Genomic DNA, 15,846 nt, shown 5'->3' on the forward strand with positions numbered 1-15,846 from the left:
AAGGTGGAAACAACCCAAATGTCCTTCAACTGGTGAATGGGTAAACAAAGTGTGGTACACTCAAACAATGGATTATCATTCAGCTGTAAAAAGGAATGAAGTACAAGTATATGCTATAACACTGATGAATCTGAGAAACATGCTAAGTAACAAAAAAGACACAAAAGTTAATATTGTCTAATCCCATATACATAGAATATCCAAATCATGCAAATCTATAGAAAGAGAAAACAGATTATTGATTGCCAATGGCTGAGGGAGGAGGGAATGAGAAGTGACTGCTTATTGGGTATGGGTTTTGTTTTGGAAGTGATGAAAATATCTCTGAACTAATTAGAGGTAATGGTTTTACAACATTTTGAATATGCTAAAATGTCACTCACAGCACTTTATCCTTCAAATGGTTAATTTTGTGTTATGTAAACTTCACCTCACTAAAAAAGTGTATAAGTTGGGCTTTAGTAAAATTAAAAACTTCTGCTCTCCAAATGACTGCTAAGTGAATGAAAGACAAGCCACAGACTGGTAGAAAATATCGAATGCTGGCTATGATATACTGCAGTAGGAACTGTCATTCATTGCTGGTGGGAATACAAAATATTCCCACCAGAACCTTGGAAGAGGTGCCACCTTGGAAGATAGTTCAGTAGTTTCTCAAAATATTAAGCATAGCCCTAACATATAACCCAGCAATCCTGCTCCTAGAGACTATCAACTGATTTGAACACTTACTCCTACATAAAAACTTACATGTGAATATTTATAGCAGTTTTATTTATAATCACCAAAAACCTGAAGCAACCAAGATTATATCAATAGGTGAATGGTACGTTCACACAATGGAATGTTATGGAGGATTAAAAAGAAATAAGTTGTTTGGTACTGATTACTTATCTGGCCTTGGGCAAGTGACTTCAATGAGCTTTGGCTCTTCTCATCTGGAAAATGGGGATAATAAACTCATGATGTTGATGTTAGGATTAAGTGAGATAATATAAGTTAAGTGTTTAGCACATTACATGGCACATTGTAAATGCTCAATAAACATTAACAATTATTATTAATATTATTGTTATCATTATTAAAGCAGTCAAAAATACCAAAACTTTTCTTCATGCAACAGAAAGATACTTATTGTGCATTTACTCTGTATCAAACTTTGCTAAGTACTGGTAATTGAGAATTGGCACATCTATTGACTATAGATGGTGATTTCTGTTTCCTGACCTTACTTCTTTAAAGAAAAAACTTAACTGTGCATCATTCACTTAAACAGATCAACCCATTTCCATATTAAAAAATTTTAAGGCTGATATATTTTAGTGATGCTTAATTAAGAACTATGGTAGCAACAAATAAAGAAATTCAAGTACAATTTTTTTTTTTTTTTTTTTTTTTTTTTTTTTTTTTTTTTTTGCGATATGCGGGCCTCTCACTGCTGTGGCCTCTCCCGTTGTGGAGCACAGGCTCCGGACGCGCAGGCTCAGCGGCCATGGCTCACGGGCCCAGCCGCTGCCGCGGCATGTGGGATCTTCCCGGACCGGGACACGAACCCATGTCCCCTGCATCGGCAGGCGGACTCCCAACCACTGCGCCACCAGGGAAGCCCTCAAGTACAATTTAACTGAAAAAAAATGAGATAAACTATCAAGCCCCCAAAACACATAGATAAACTTTAAATGTATATTGCTAAGTAAAAGAAGCCATTCTGAAAAGCCTACATACTGTATGGTTTCAATTACATGATATTCTGGGAAAAGCAAAGCTATAGGGACAGTAAAAAAATCAGTATTTGGAGGTGGTTCAAGGTGGCAGCATAGAAAGAGCTTGAACTTGCCTCCTCCCATGGACACAACAAATACACACCTTAATATGGATCAGTTCCCTGTAAAAAGAACCTGAGAACCAGCTGAACACCTGCTCCACAACAAAGAATAAAAATGACTACATTGAGATGGGTAGGAGAGGCAGAAAAATGCTCTCACCAAAAATTCTACCCCCAGTAAGGCAGTACACAATAGAGAGGTATCTTACCAGGCAGGCACTTCTGCCAGAGGAGAGAGGGGTTGGCACCCCACATTAGGCACCCCGGCCCCTGGGATCTATACCAGAGATATGAGACCCCAAAACGCTTGGCTTAAAAAACCAATGAAGCTGACATCCAAGGGTCCCAAAGTGCTATAGGAAACTGAGACTCCCCTCGTAAAGGGCTCACATGCAGTCTCATTCACCCTGAGATCCAGTGAAATAACAGCAGTTTGAAAAGTGCCAAGACTATATGTGAAGGAGTCATTTGTGAATCTAAAAGCATCAATTGGAGGGGTGGGAGGTGGTGGAAACACTCCCACAGATGGAGGCACTGGCAAACACCATTGTTTCACTTCTCACCTAACCTGCTAGGACAGGTGAGGGAGCTGGGGCACAAGGTTGAGCATGAGTTATTATAGCATTACCCCTCTGCATTGCTGAAGCCAGAGAGCTCTGGCAGCCGCAGCACTTCCTGGCTTCCTGCTGTGGCAGGTGGGTGCCAACTGTTGCAGCATTCTCCTACTAGCTAAAGTCTGCGAGTTTGGGCAGCTGCAACACCCCTCCACTCACTGACTAGGACTGGTGAATGTGAGCAGTCACTGCATTATCCCTCTCCCAGCCTAAAGTCGACTCAATACTCCCCTGCCTCCTGGTTGGGGCTGGCAAGCATGAACAGTCATGGTATTCTCCTATTCCTAGCCTAAAGACAACACACACACATAGACAAGGCACTCTCATTTTGCATTGCTGAAGCCCATGGATGCAGTCAGTCAGGTAATCTTCTTGCTGCATTCCTGAAGGAAGAGAGCAAGCCCCACCTCCCACACTCCCCAGCCACCTAGCTAAAATCAGTAGGCATACACAGTCTACACAGGGAACACCCCTTGATTTCCTGGCCCCGATGGCCAAGGGGGCTGGCATTTCTGAGCTCCATGGGACTGTAGCAATGGAAAGGACAGTTCTTGGCAGGCCACTACCCCCAAGATACTGCATGGACAGTAGACTGAAACACAGCCCCAGTCTTCTTGTGAAAAAGGCCTATTTACATAGCCTGGAGCTTCACCCTGACAGACAGGTTTCAGGTTTCCTGCACATCTAGAGACTAAGGAGGCACTCCCAGGGAACGTAAGCAGGGATACGCCATCCTCACACACCCCTTAGCCTTGCTACAGCTCAGTGAGGCTCCCCAGAAAGGAGATTATACACGTGTCAGGAGCCCGAACTTTAGCAACTGTCACCCAGGGGACCCCTCCAGTTCTCCTGGTCTAGAGGTCAGCAGGGATTAGGATTGTGGCCCCACAGGAATGTATGTGTATTCATACTTTAAAAGCTGCTGCCTAAGGTTCTAGCATCCTAAAACTACATGCCAAATGAGATTCCTCCTCTTGAAACACTGACAGGCATCAGCACACACTCAATGGCAGGGGCATATCACAAATAAGTTAGGCAGAACCCTGCACAGAGCCTGAATGGGCAGACGCCACAGCCCCTCCCGCTTCTCACAACAGCCAAGCCATAATCAGCCTGGGCAGGCACCCTGAGGCCCACCCATCCCATGTAGAGACCTAGCCATGACTCCTCATGTGGCAGCTGAGCCACAAGTGGGCTAGGCAAGAACCCTGATCCCTGCCCTCTCCATGCAGTGGCCACTGCCCTATCAAAGCCAGCAGGCACACGCAGCCCACATGAGGGATATCCATAGAATGCCTGGTTCTGGTAGGGGAGATTGTGCTTTGGACCACACAGAATGGCTCCTACACAAGACCACTCCTTCAAGTCTGAGGAGGGTAGCTGTTTGGCGCTGTGTGTGTGTGTGTATAGAAATCTCTCTCTCTCTCTCTCCCTCTATATATATATAGAGGGAGAGAGAGAGAGGGAGAGGGAGAGAGAGAGAGAGAAGCAAACTGAGTATACAAAGGAATATGTTCCAAACCAAAGAACAAGGCAAATCCCTAGAAAAAGATGTTAATGAATGGAGATAAGCAACCTGCCTGATAAAGATTTCAAAGTGTTGGTCATAAAAGTGCTAACTAATATCAGGAGAAAAATGGAAGAACACAGCAAGAACTTCAACAAAGAGATGAAAAAATATAAGTACCGAACAGAATCATAACTGAACTTAAAAATACACTAGAGGGGTTCAACAGCAGAATGGATGAAATAGAAGCACCAATCAATGAGCTGGAAGACAAAGCATTGGAAAACACCCAGATAAAGCAGCAAAATGAAAAAAAGAGTTAAAATAAGTTAGGATATCTTAAGGGTCATCTGGAACGACATCAAAAGGAGTAACATTCACTTTTTAGGGGTCCTGAGGAAGGGAAAGGGCCAGAAAAATTATTGGAAGAAATCATGGCTGAAAACTCCCCTAATCTGGGGAAGGAAAGAGACATACAGGTCCAGGAAGCCCAGAGAGTTCCAAATAAGATGAACCAGGCTTCCCTGGTGGCACAGTGGTTGAGAGTCCGCCTGCCGATGCAGGGGACACGGGTTCATGCCCCGGTCTGGGAAGATCCCACATGCTGTGGAGCAGCTGGGCCTGTGAGCCATGGCCGCTGAACCTGTGCATCCGGAGCCTGTGCTCCGCAGCGGGAGAGGCCACAACAGTGAGAGGCCCGCGTACCGCAAAAAAACCAAAAAACAAACAAATAAGATGAACCTAAAGAGAAACACACCAAGTCATATTATTATTAAAATGATAAAAGTTAAGGATAAAGAGAGAATATTAAAAGCAGTAAGAGAAAAGCAAGTTATTATGTACAAGGGAAGCCCCATAAGGCTATGAGCAGATTTTTCAGCAGAAACTTTACAAGCCAGGAAGTGACATGACATATTCAAAGTGCTGAAAGGAAAAACATACCAACCAAGAATTCTCTACCTGGCAAAGTTATCATTCAGAATTGTAGGACCATTAAGAGTTTTACAGATAAGCAAAAGCTAAAGGGGTTCATCACCACTAAACCAGCCTTATGAGAAATGTTAAAGGGACTTCTGTAAGCTAAAAAGAAAAGGCACTAATTAATAATAAGAAAACATATGAAAATAAAAATCTCACTGGAAAAGATAATAAATGTAGTGGGTTAATCACTTATAAAGCAAGTACAAACGGCAAAAGACAAAAGTTGTAAAATTAATTAAAAATACAATTATTAGATGAAAGAAACATAAAATGTGAAATGTGTCATCAAAAATATAAAACAAGGAAGAGTAAAAATATAAAGCTTCAGAATGCATTCAAATTAAGTTATTACTGACTTAACAGAGATTGTTAAATACATAGGAGTCCATATGTGAGTCCCATGGTAACCACAAAGAAAATGTATAATAAGGGCTTCCCTGGTGGCGCAGTGGTTGAGAGTCTGCCTGCCAATGCAGGGGACACGGGTTCGAGCTCTGGTCTGGGAGGATCCCACATGCCGCGGAGCGACTGGGCCCGTGAGCCACAATTACTGAGCCTGCGCGTCCGGAGCCTGTGCTCCGCAACGGGAGAGGCCACGACAGTGAGAGGCCCGCGCACCGCGATGAAGAGTGGCCCCCGCTTGCCACAACTAGAGAAAACCCTCGTACAGAAATGAAGACCCAACACAGCCATAAATAAATTAAAAAAAAAAAAAATTAAAAAAAAAAATGTATAATAAATACACAAAAGGAAATAGAAAGGAATCTAAACATAACAATAAAGAAAACAGTCAAACCACCAGGGAAGAGAGAAAGAGAAGAAGAAAGGGATGGACAGGAACTACAAAAACAGCCAGAAAACAGTTAACAAAATGGCAATAAGTACATACCTATCAATGATTATTTTAAATGTAAATTGACTAAACTTTCTAATCAAAAGACATAGAGTGGCTGAATGGATTTTTAAAAAATACCCTTTTATAATATATGCTTTTTAGAAGAGACTCATTTCATACCTAAAGATACACACAGACTGAAAGTGAGGGAATGAAATATATGTTATGCAAATGGAAATGAAAAGAAACCTGTTGTATGGAGCAGCAATACTTATATCAGACAAAATAGACTTTAAAACAAAGACTGTAACAAAAGAGAAGAAGAGCATTACATAATGATAATGGAGTCAATCCAACAAGAGGCTCTAACATTTGTAAACATTTATGTACCTAACATAGGAGCAACTACGTATATAAAGCAAATAAAAATAAAGGGAGAAATAGACAGCAGTACAACAATAGTAGGGGACTTTAATACCTCACTTACATCAATGAAATAGATCACCCAGACAGAATACCCACAAGGAAACACTGGTCTTAAATGACACATTAGGCCAGACATACTTTATAGATGTACACAGAACATTCCACCAAAAGCAGCAGAATACACATTCTTTTCAAGTGCAAATGGAGTGTTCTCCAAAATAGATTACATATAAGACCACTGAAGAAGTCCCAATAAATTTAAGATTGAAATAATATCAAGCATCTTTTATGACCACAATGGTGTGAAACTAGAAATTAATTACAAGAAGATAACTAGAAAAATCACAAATACATAAGAGAATGAACAACAAGCTATTAGACAACTAATGGGTCAACAAAGAAATCAAAGAGAAAACAAGAAAATACCTGAGGGGCTTCCCTGGTGGTGCAATGGTTGAGAGTCCGCCTGCCGATGCAGGGGGCACGCCCCGGTCTGGGAAGATCCCACATGCTGCGGAGAGGCTGGGCCCGTGAGCCATGGCCACTGAGCCTGCGCATCTGGAGCCTGTGCTCTGCAACGGGAGAGGCCACAACAGTGAGAGGCCCGTGTACTGCAAAAAAAAAAAAAAAAAAACCTTGAGACAAAACAAAATGGAAACACAATATTCCAAAATTGATGGGACACAGCAAGACAGTTCTAAAAGGAAAGTTCATAGCAATACAGGCTTATCTCAAGACAATTTTACATCTTTCCTTCCAGTTTGGATGCCTTTTATATTTCTTCTTGACTAATTGCTGTGGCAAGAATTGCTACTACTATGTTGAGTAAAAGTGGCAAGAGTGGGCATCCTTGTCTTGTTCCTGATTTTAGAGGAAAAGCATTCAGCTTTACTCAAATAAACAATCTAACTTTACATTTCAGGCAACTATAAAAGAAGAACAATGCTCAACATTAGTTGAAGAAAGGAAATAATAAAGATCAGAGTGAAAATAAATGAAATAGAGATGGCAAAAATTAGAAAAGATCGATGAAACTTCTTTGAAAAAATAAACAAAATTGATAAACCTTTAGCCAAACTCATTAAGAAAAAGTGAGAGACTCCAAATAAATAAAATCATAAATGAGAGAGGATGAAATTAGAACTGATACCACATAAATACAAAGGATCATACAAAAAACTATGGGCCTTCTCTAGTGGCACAGTGGTTGAGAGTCTGCCTGCCAATGCAGGGGACCCGGGTTCGTGCCCCAGCCTGGGAGGATCCCGCGTGCTGTGGAGCGGCTGGGCCCGTGAGCTGTGGCTGCTGAGCCTGTGCGTCCGGAGCCTGTGCTCTGTGGTGGGAGAGGCCACAGCAGTGAGAGGCCCACGTACTGCAAAAAAAAAAAAAAAAAAAAAAAGAACAATTATATGCCAAGTTAGAGAACCTATAAGAAATGGATAAATTCCTAGAAACATACAGTCTTCTGAAACTGAATCATGAAGAAATATAAAATCTATGTTCATCATAGCATTTTTTACAATAACCAAGATATGGAAGCAACCTAAGTGTCTCATAGATAAATGAATGAATACAATGGAATATTACTCAATAAAAAAGGATGAAATCTTGCCAATTTGCAACAACATGGATGGACCTAGAGCGTATTATGCTAAGTGAAATATGTCACACAGAGATAGACAAATACCATATGATTTAACTTATGTGTGGAAGCTAAAAAAACAAATGGACAAACAAAACAAAACAGAAACAGACTCATAGATACAGAGAACAAACTAGTGGTTACCAGAGGGGAGGGGGAAGGAGGGATGGGCAAAATATGTGAAGGGGACTAAGAGGTACAAAATTCCAGCTATAAAATAAATGTCATAAGAATGTAATTTATAGCCTAGGGAATATAGTCAATAATATTGTAATAACTCTGTATGGTGACAGATGGTAACTAGACTTATCATGGTGATCATTTCATAATTATAAAAATATTGAATCACTGTGCTGAACACCTTAAACTACTATAATATTTTAGGTCAATTATAATTCAATTAAAAATCAGTGCTTACTAGGGAATGGGAGGGAAGGTTTAATAGGTAAAGCATGGGGGATTTTTATGGTGGTGGAATTATTTCATATGATACTTTAATTATGTATATGTCATATTATGTGTATGTCAAAACCTATAGAACTTCATAGCACAAATAGTTAACCTTAGTGTATAGCAATTTAAAAATATATTTAGAAAGTTGGGGGATATCAGCATAAAAGGCACACTGTGACAGATATCTAACTGTATTATAAGTGTTTGAAACAACCTCACTGAAGAGTTTTGGAGGATAGGCACTGCCCTAAGTAACTTTGGAAATGAGTCTAAAAGGAAATTCACTCCACTCTAGTTGGTAAAGTTCTTTCCCATGGGGGTACAGGTTAACAGTTTTCATACTGCTTTACAATATACTGTCCTTGAATAACTTAAAACACGAGTTACATGTGCTGTGAGCCGGTTTTTCACTGTTAGAGTGGGACTTTACATATTGGTGAGAGTAGGAAGCTAGAATGATACATGTGGTAATGGATTAGAGTTGGAGACATCAGTGTGAACTCATGTGCAGCTTAATATACACACAGAAGGCTACATACAGAAACATTTATAGATATGGGTAGATGCACAGGTTAATACACACATATACTTTCTTGCTCTGTCATCTGAGATATCCTAGAAGAAATGGTGCCCAAGTAGGAGCAAACACACCTAGTGCCCAGGTGTTGGTTTATAATACCATTCTCCAATAAAAGGAACCAGGGCTTTGTGGAGAAGTAGCTGATCCTAGGACTATTATAAGTAGTACACAAAATGAATCTAGGACATCCTGTAGTGTCATAAAGTAAGTAGATTCTCAAAAAGGAAATGCCCACTTTGATGGGAGTATGTCAAAGGGACACAAGAGCCAATTTAAATTGCTCTCAAGGGCCAAAGTTGGAAAATATTTGAGCAACAAAAGAGTAGTTAGTATAGGGTGTGCATAATGACTTCCTTACAAAAAGTACAATATGGAAAGAGAAATGAGTCACTGTACAGTAAAGGAGTCTGGCAAAATACCTCTGCCAGTTTATCAAAATCACATCAACAGTGACAAATTATGTTAATAGTAGGTACCCTTGATATGATGCAATGAAAATGACACTGTACTTCTGTAGTCTTCCTTGCAAGAAGACATGACCACAGTCTAATCATGGGAAACACATCACACAAATTCTAATTGAGGGACATTCTACAAAATACCTGACCAACACTCCTCAAAACTATCAAGGTCTTCAAAAACAAGGAAATTCTGAAAATTTGTCATAGCCAAGAGAAGCCAAACGAGACATGATGACTAAACTTAATGTGGCATCCTGAATAAGGTCCTGAAACAGAAAAAAAGCATTACGTAAATACTAAAGGAATCTGAATAAAGTATGGACTTTAGTTAATAATAATATATTTATATATAATATTAAGTAAATACAAGTAATGTAGCTCATTAATTATACAAATGTACCACAATAAGGCAAGTTGTTAATAATAGAGGAAATTGTTATGGGGTACATGGTATCTCCTTGTACAATCTTCTCAGTTTTTCTGTAATCTAAAACTGTTCTAAATGTAAAGCCTATTTGAAAATGTGAAGGCTGATTAAAACTTACACATTTTCTTCATAATTTACTGAAGCTTAAATATAAAGCAAGTATCCTCATATGTATCCAAGCATAATAAAAGTCACCTGAACTTCAGGCTGGCTTCAGAACTTCACAGAAAAACCCAGTGCCAAAATAAAACTACAATGGAATGGGAAGGTGGAGAGAGCTAAGATATATGACTCAAGAACCTTATACCTTGTAATGAGGTGGATGGACCTAGAGTCTGTCATACAGGGTGAAGTAAGTCAGAAAGAGAAAAACAAATACCATATGCTAACACATATATATGGAATCTAAAAAATAAAAATTGTTCTGAAGAACCTAGGGTCAGGACAGGAATAAAGATGCAGACATAGAGAATGGACTTGAGGACACAGGGAGGGGGAAGGGTAAGCTGGGAGGAAGTGAGAGAGTGGCATGGACATATATACACTACCAAATGTAAAATAGCTAGTGGGAAGCAGCCGCATAGCACAGGGAGATCAGCTCAGTGCTTTGTGACCACCTAGAAGGGTGGGATAGGGAGGGTGGGAGGGAGACGCAAGAGGGAGGGCATATGGGGATATATGTATACATATCGTTGGTTCACTTTGTTATACAGTAGAAACTAACACACCATTGTAAAGCAGTTATACTCCAATAAAGATGTTAAAAAGAAGAACGTTATACCTAACCAAGCTACTGTTCTATTATGAAAACTTTGACAAAAGATATTGTCAATGTTAAAAAATTGAGAATTCACAGTACACACACGCATGTTTTGAAATATTTTCTACAACTAGTCAGTGGATCAAATTTTAAAAGTCGGCTCTTGTAAAGGTGGAGATCTGGGTATGAAAGAACCTGCAGGAATCACTGAGGAAAATAATTATAGATTTAAGGTCAAGTACTGTGTGGATATTGTTATTAAAGGAGAGAACATAAAATTATAGTAATTGGCAATGTAAGTGTATAATGCATATAACAAAAATTAAGAGGTTAATAAAGAAAAGATGGAACGTATTTGAAATTGTAATTTCCCTTACCTCTTTTAATTGAAGTATAGCTGATTTGCAATATTGTGTTATTTTCAGGTGTATAGCAAAGTGATTCAGTTATTTTTTCATATTATATTCCATTATAGGTTACTACAAGATATTGAATATAATTCCCTGTGCTATAAAGTAAATCCTTGTTGCTTATCTATTTTATGTATAGTAGTTTGTATCTGTTAATCTCATACTCCTAATTTGTCCCTCCCTCCCTTCCTCTACCCTTTGTAACCATAAGTTTGTTTTCTATGTCTGTGAGTCTGTTTCTGTTTTGTATGTAGATTCATTTGTATTATTTTTAGATTCCACATATGTGATATCATATAGTATTTGTCTCTGACTTACTTCACTAAGTGTAATATTTTCTAGGTTTATCCATGTTGCTGCAAATGGCAATATTTCATTCTGTTTTGTGGCTAATATTCTAGTGTGTGTGTGTGAATGTGTGTGTGTGTGTGTGTGTGTGTGTGTGGCACATCTTAAGCCAATTGTCTATTGATGGGCACCTGGGTTGTTTCCATGTCTTGGCTGTTGTAAATAGTGCTGTTATGAACATTGGGGTGCATGTATCTTTTCAAATTAGATTTTCATTTTTCCATATATCCCTTACCTTTCACAGCTAGAGGTTAGTTTTATGACAGTTATTTTGTTTTGTTCACATATGCCTGAAACAGTACCTAAAATAATACATGTTTCATAGTAAGCACTCAATAAATATTTATTGAATGAATAACAGAGAATCAATAAATATCATCTAAAGCTGGCAAATCAATAAATAGAGGTCGACAAGTATTATTTAAATTTTCAAGGATATAGTCCTTTCAGATTATCAGTGGGGAAAAAAAATACAAACCTCAATGCATAAGGAAGTACATTAAGTGTGGTATTACTAGCAGAGATGATTTTAATAGCATTTCAGTGATATACAGAGTATATTACACAATAAAGTTCTAGCATACATCTTTATGCAACAAAATAATTTAGCATTAAAGTACATAAAGAAAAATCTGAAACAGAAAGAAATAGCCACAGCTGTTCACTGCTCTTCATTCCTAGGTCATGCCCCTTCCCTGCTCCCCACAGCTTTACTGAGATACAATTTGACATATAACTTTGTGTAACTTTAAGGTGTACAATGTATTGATTTGATACACTAATAGATGACAGTATGATTACCACCATAGTGTTAGCTAACATTCTATCATATCACATAATTACCATTTCTGTAGCAAGAACATTTAAGATCTATTCTCTTAGTTACTTTCAAGTATATAATACAGTATTGTTGTATCATGTTGTGCATTAGATCCCCAGAACTTACTCATCTTCTAACTAGAGGTTGGTACCCTTTGACCAACATCTCCCCATTTCCTCCAACCCCCGTCCTCAGCCCCTGGTAACCACCATTCTACTCTCTGTCTATGAGTTAGGCTTTTATAGATTTCACATATAAGGAATATCATACAATATTTGTCTTTCTCTATTTTATTTCACTTAGCATAATGTCCTCAAGGACCATTCATGTTGTCCCATAAGGTACAATTTCCTTCTTTCTCACTGCTGAATTTACATATATATATCACAACTTCTTTATCTGTTGAGAGATACACAGGTTGTTTCCATATCTTGGCCCTTGAACAACACAGGAGTTAATCCACATATAACATAGTGGACCTTCTGTATCTGTGGTTCCTTCACATCCATGGATTCAACCAGCCCTGGACCATGCAGTACTGTAGTATTTACTGTTGAAAAATATCCATGTGTAAGTGGTCCTGTGCAGTTAATATACACATTGTTCAAGGGCCGACTATATTTACTTATTATCATTGGTGATATATTAGAAGCTTTCCCATTAAAATAAGAAATGAGAAATCTACTTACTAGCACTGTATCAGTTGGATAGGTTTTGGAAATACTAGCCAGGTAATTAGACTAAAATAAATCATACTGGAAAATGAATGATGAAAATAAAATTATCATTATTTATAAATGATAGGATTGTATCTTTTGAAAATGAAAGAGAATCAATTGAAAAATTATTGGAAACCAGAAAATTCAGTAAGGTGACTGGCCATAAAATTAATACATAAAAGTCAATTATCTCTTCTATAAATAAATAAAAAGTAGTTTGAAAAGATTATGGAAGGAAGCATCTCACTTACAGTAGCACAACATCAACAAAGTCTATGTATATATTTAACATGGAATGTCCATGGCTGATAAGAAAAATGATAAAACCTTACTACATTACATGAAAAAGCTACTTTGTTCTTGTCTAAAAAGATGGTCTATTCCAAATATTTAGTCTTTTTAATTTTTAAATCTAATATGATCCTATTAACATATTAGTAAGATTTTTCATTTTTCACTGTGTTTTACTCATGGCAAAATGAGTCTAAAATTATCTTGAAAAATAAATGTGAAAATAATGAGGATAGAAAAGAGGAGTAATGAGGCAAGATGAACTCTATTATATACCAGTTAGGTTATATTCAAAGAACAGGTCAAACAACAGAAAAGAATAGAGAAGCCAGAAACAGATCCATGGGGATTCAGTGTATTCTAAATAAGTAGGAAAAACATGGATTATTCAATAAATTTTGTTGGGACAATTGACTGACTAGCTATTTGGGAAAAAATAATGAATCTCTTTGTAGCAGAATATACTGTAATTCTTGATGTATCTAATACAGCTTTTATTTTTGAGATAGAAATTCAAGTCCAAAATGCTTAAGACCCTAAATTAAATTATTTTTCTCTTGCTAGTTAAAAGTTCAAATTAAAATTGTCTCCAATTTTTTACCCTCTAAATCTCAGACAGAGAGCACATCAGTACCTGGGTAGAGTTAGCATTCCTTTGGCAGCTTCAACCTGGGCCCTCAGTGGAATGAATGTAATTCCTTCAGATCCTCACTTCCTTCATTGCCAAGTCTTTCATGAGCTTTGATTTTTAAATAATTCCAAGAGTTCACACGATTATCAGAGTGCCAACCACAAATGTGCCAAATTAATTTTTTTAAAAAGCCCGTCCTCTGTTCATGTTTAAGGTAATTATCAGTATGTATGTTCCTATTACCACTTTCTTAATTGTTACGGGTTTGTTTTTCTACGTCCTTTTCTTCTCTTGTGTTTCCCTCTTAGAGAAGTTCCTTTCGCATTTGTTGTAGAACTGGTTTGGTGGTGCTGAATTCTCTTAGCTTTTGCTTGTCTATAAAGCTTTTGATTTCTCCATCGAATCTGAATGAGATCCTTGCCAGGTAGAGTAATCTTGGTTGTAGGCTCTTCCCTTTCATCACTTTAAATACATTGTGCCACTCCCTTGTGGCTTGTAGAGATTCAGCTGAGAAATCAGCTGTTAACCTTATGGGAATTCCCTTGTATGTTATTTGTTGGTTTTCCTTTGTTGCTTTTAATAATTTTTCTTTGTCTTTAATTTTTGTCAATTTGATTACTATGTGTCTCGGCTTGTTTCTTCTTGGGTTTATCCTGCCTGGGACTATGTGAGCTTCTTGGACCTGGGTGTCTATTTCCTTTCCCATGTTAGGGAAGTTTTCAGTTATAATCTCTTCAAATATCTCATGTCCTCTCTCTCTCTTCTCCTTCTGGGACCCCTATAATGCAAATGTTGGTGCGTTTAATGTTGTCCCAGAGGTCTCTTAGGCTGTCTTCATTTCGTTTCATTCTTTTTTCCTTATTCTGTTCCTTGGCAGTGATTTCCACCATTCTGTGTTCCAGGTCACCTATCTGTTCTTCTGCCTCAGTTATTCTGCTATTGATTCCTTCTAGTGTATTTTTCATTTCAGTTATTGTATTGTTCATCTCTGTTTGTTTGTTCTTTAATTCTTCTAGGTCTTTGGTAAACACTTCTTGCATCTTCTCTATCTTTGCCTCCATTCCTTTTCCGAGGTTCTGGATCATCTTCACTATCATTATTCTGAATTCTTTTCTGGAAGGTTGCCTATCTCCACTTCATTTAATTGTTTTTCTGGGGTTCTATCTTGTTCCTTCATCTTGTACATAGTCCTCTGCCTTTTCATTTTGTCTATCTTTCTGTGTATGTGGTTTTTTCCCCACAGGCTGCAGGATTGTAGTTCTTCTTGCTTCTGCTCTCTGCCCTCAGGACATGATACATCTTCAGTGGAGTCAATCACCATTTGTTGTGTGACATTCTAGGGCAATTTTCAGAAGCCCAGAAGTAGTCAATGAGAAAACAGACATGTTGACTAAGGCTCTTAGAACTAATCCATCTAGGCAGATACTATAGGAGGAAAAAGAAATTCAAGCTGCTGGTGAGAGTGCTCTTTAAGAAGCTTATCATAAGTATTTAGGTAATATAGGGAGTTATGGGAAGGAGGGGTTACAGAAGATTGAAATTTTGATGAAATAAAAAACTAGGCTATTTAAGGTACAAGAGTAGGAGAGGCTGAATGGTAGAAGTATGTGATGAGAGAGAAATTTCATTGTTAACTATTATAGAGGTAAAATAGTTACAGGTGATGACAATTTCTAGTGATTTTCATTGTTAGTGAATTGCAGAAATAGAATGTGGAAGATGGTCAAGGAAGTATAAGGGAGTCATGGACATGCCTTCTATTTTTCAGTTGAAATGTCATAGGGTTACTGTAGTAATGAAGAAATGTATAACTGTAAAACTGATGCCAACATGTTCAAAGACTGTGGGAGAATGACTTGAAAATGAAATTGGACAGGAAGAGGGTAGTTTAATAGGCTTCAAAGGAGTATGAGATATTGAACAAAGGTCTGGAAAATAGTAAAGGGGAATCAAGGGTATTCCAACTCATTTCCTGGACCTTAGTATATGTCCACTCTGGGAGGATGAGGATATATCAGTTGATAGGGTTATATGGGAATCATTCTCCATGAAGGAGAACCAGGTTCCAGTCAAGGAAAAAAAAATGATGGATAGAGAAAGTAGTCCAGAAAAAAAT

The sequence above is a fragment of the Phocoena sinus genome, chromosome X (genome assembly GCF_008692025.1).
Source record: "Phocoena sinus isolate mPhoSin1 chromosome X, mPhoSin1.pri, whole genome shotgun sequence".
In the NCBI taxonomy this organism is placed as follows: domain Eukaryota; kingdom Metazoa; phylum Chordata; class Mammalia; order Artiodactyla; family Phocoenidae; genus Phocoena; species Phocoena sinus.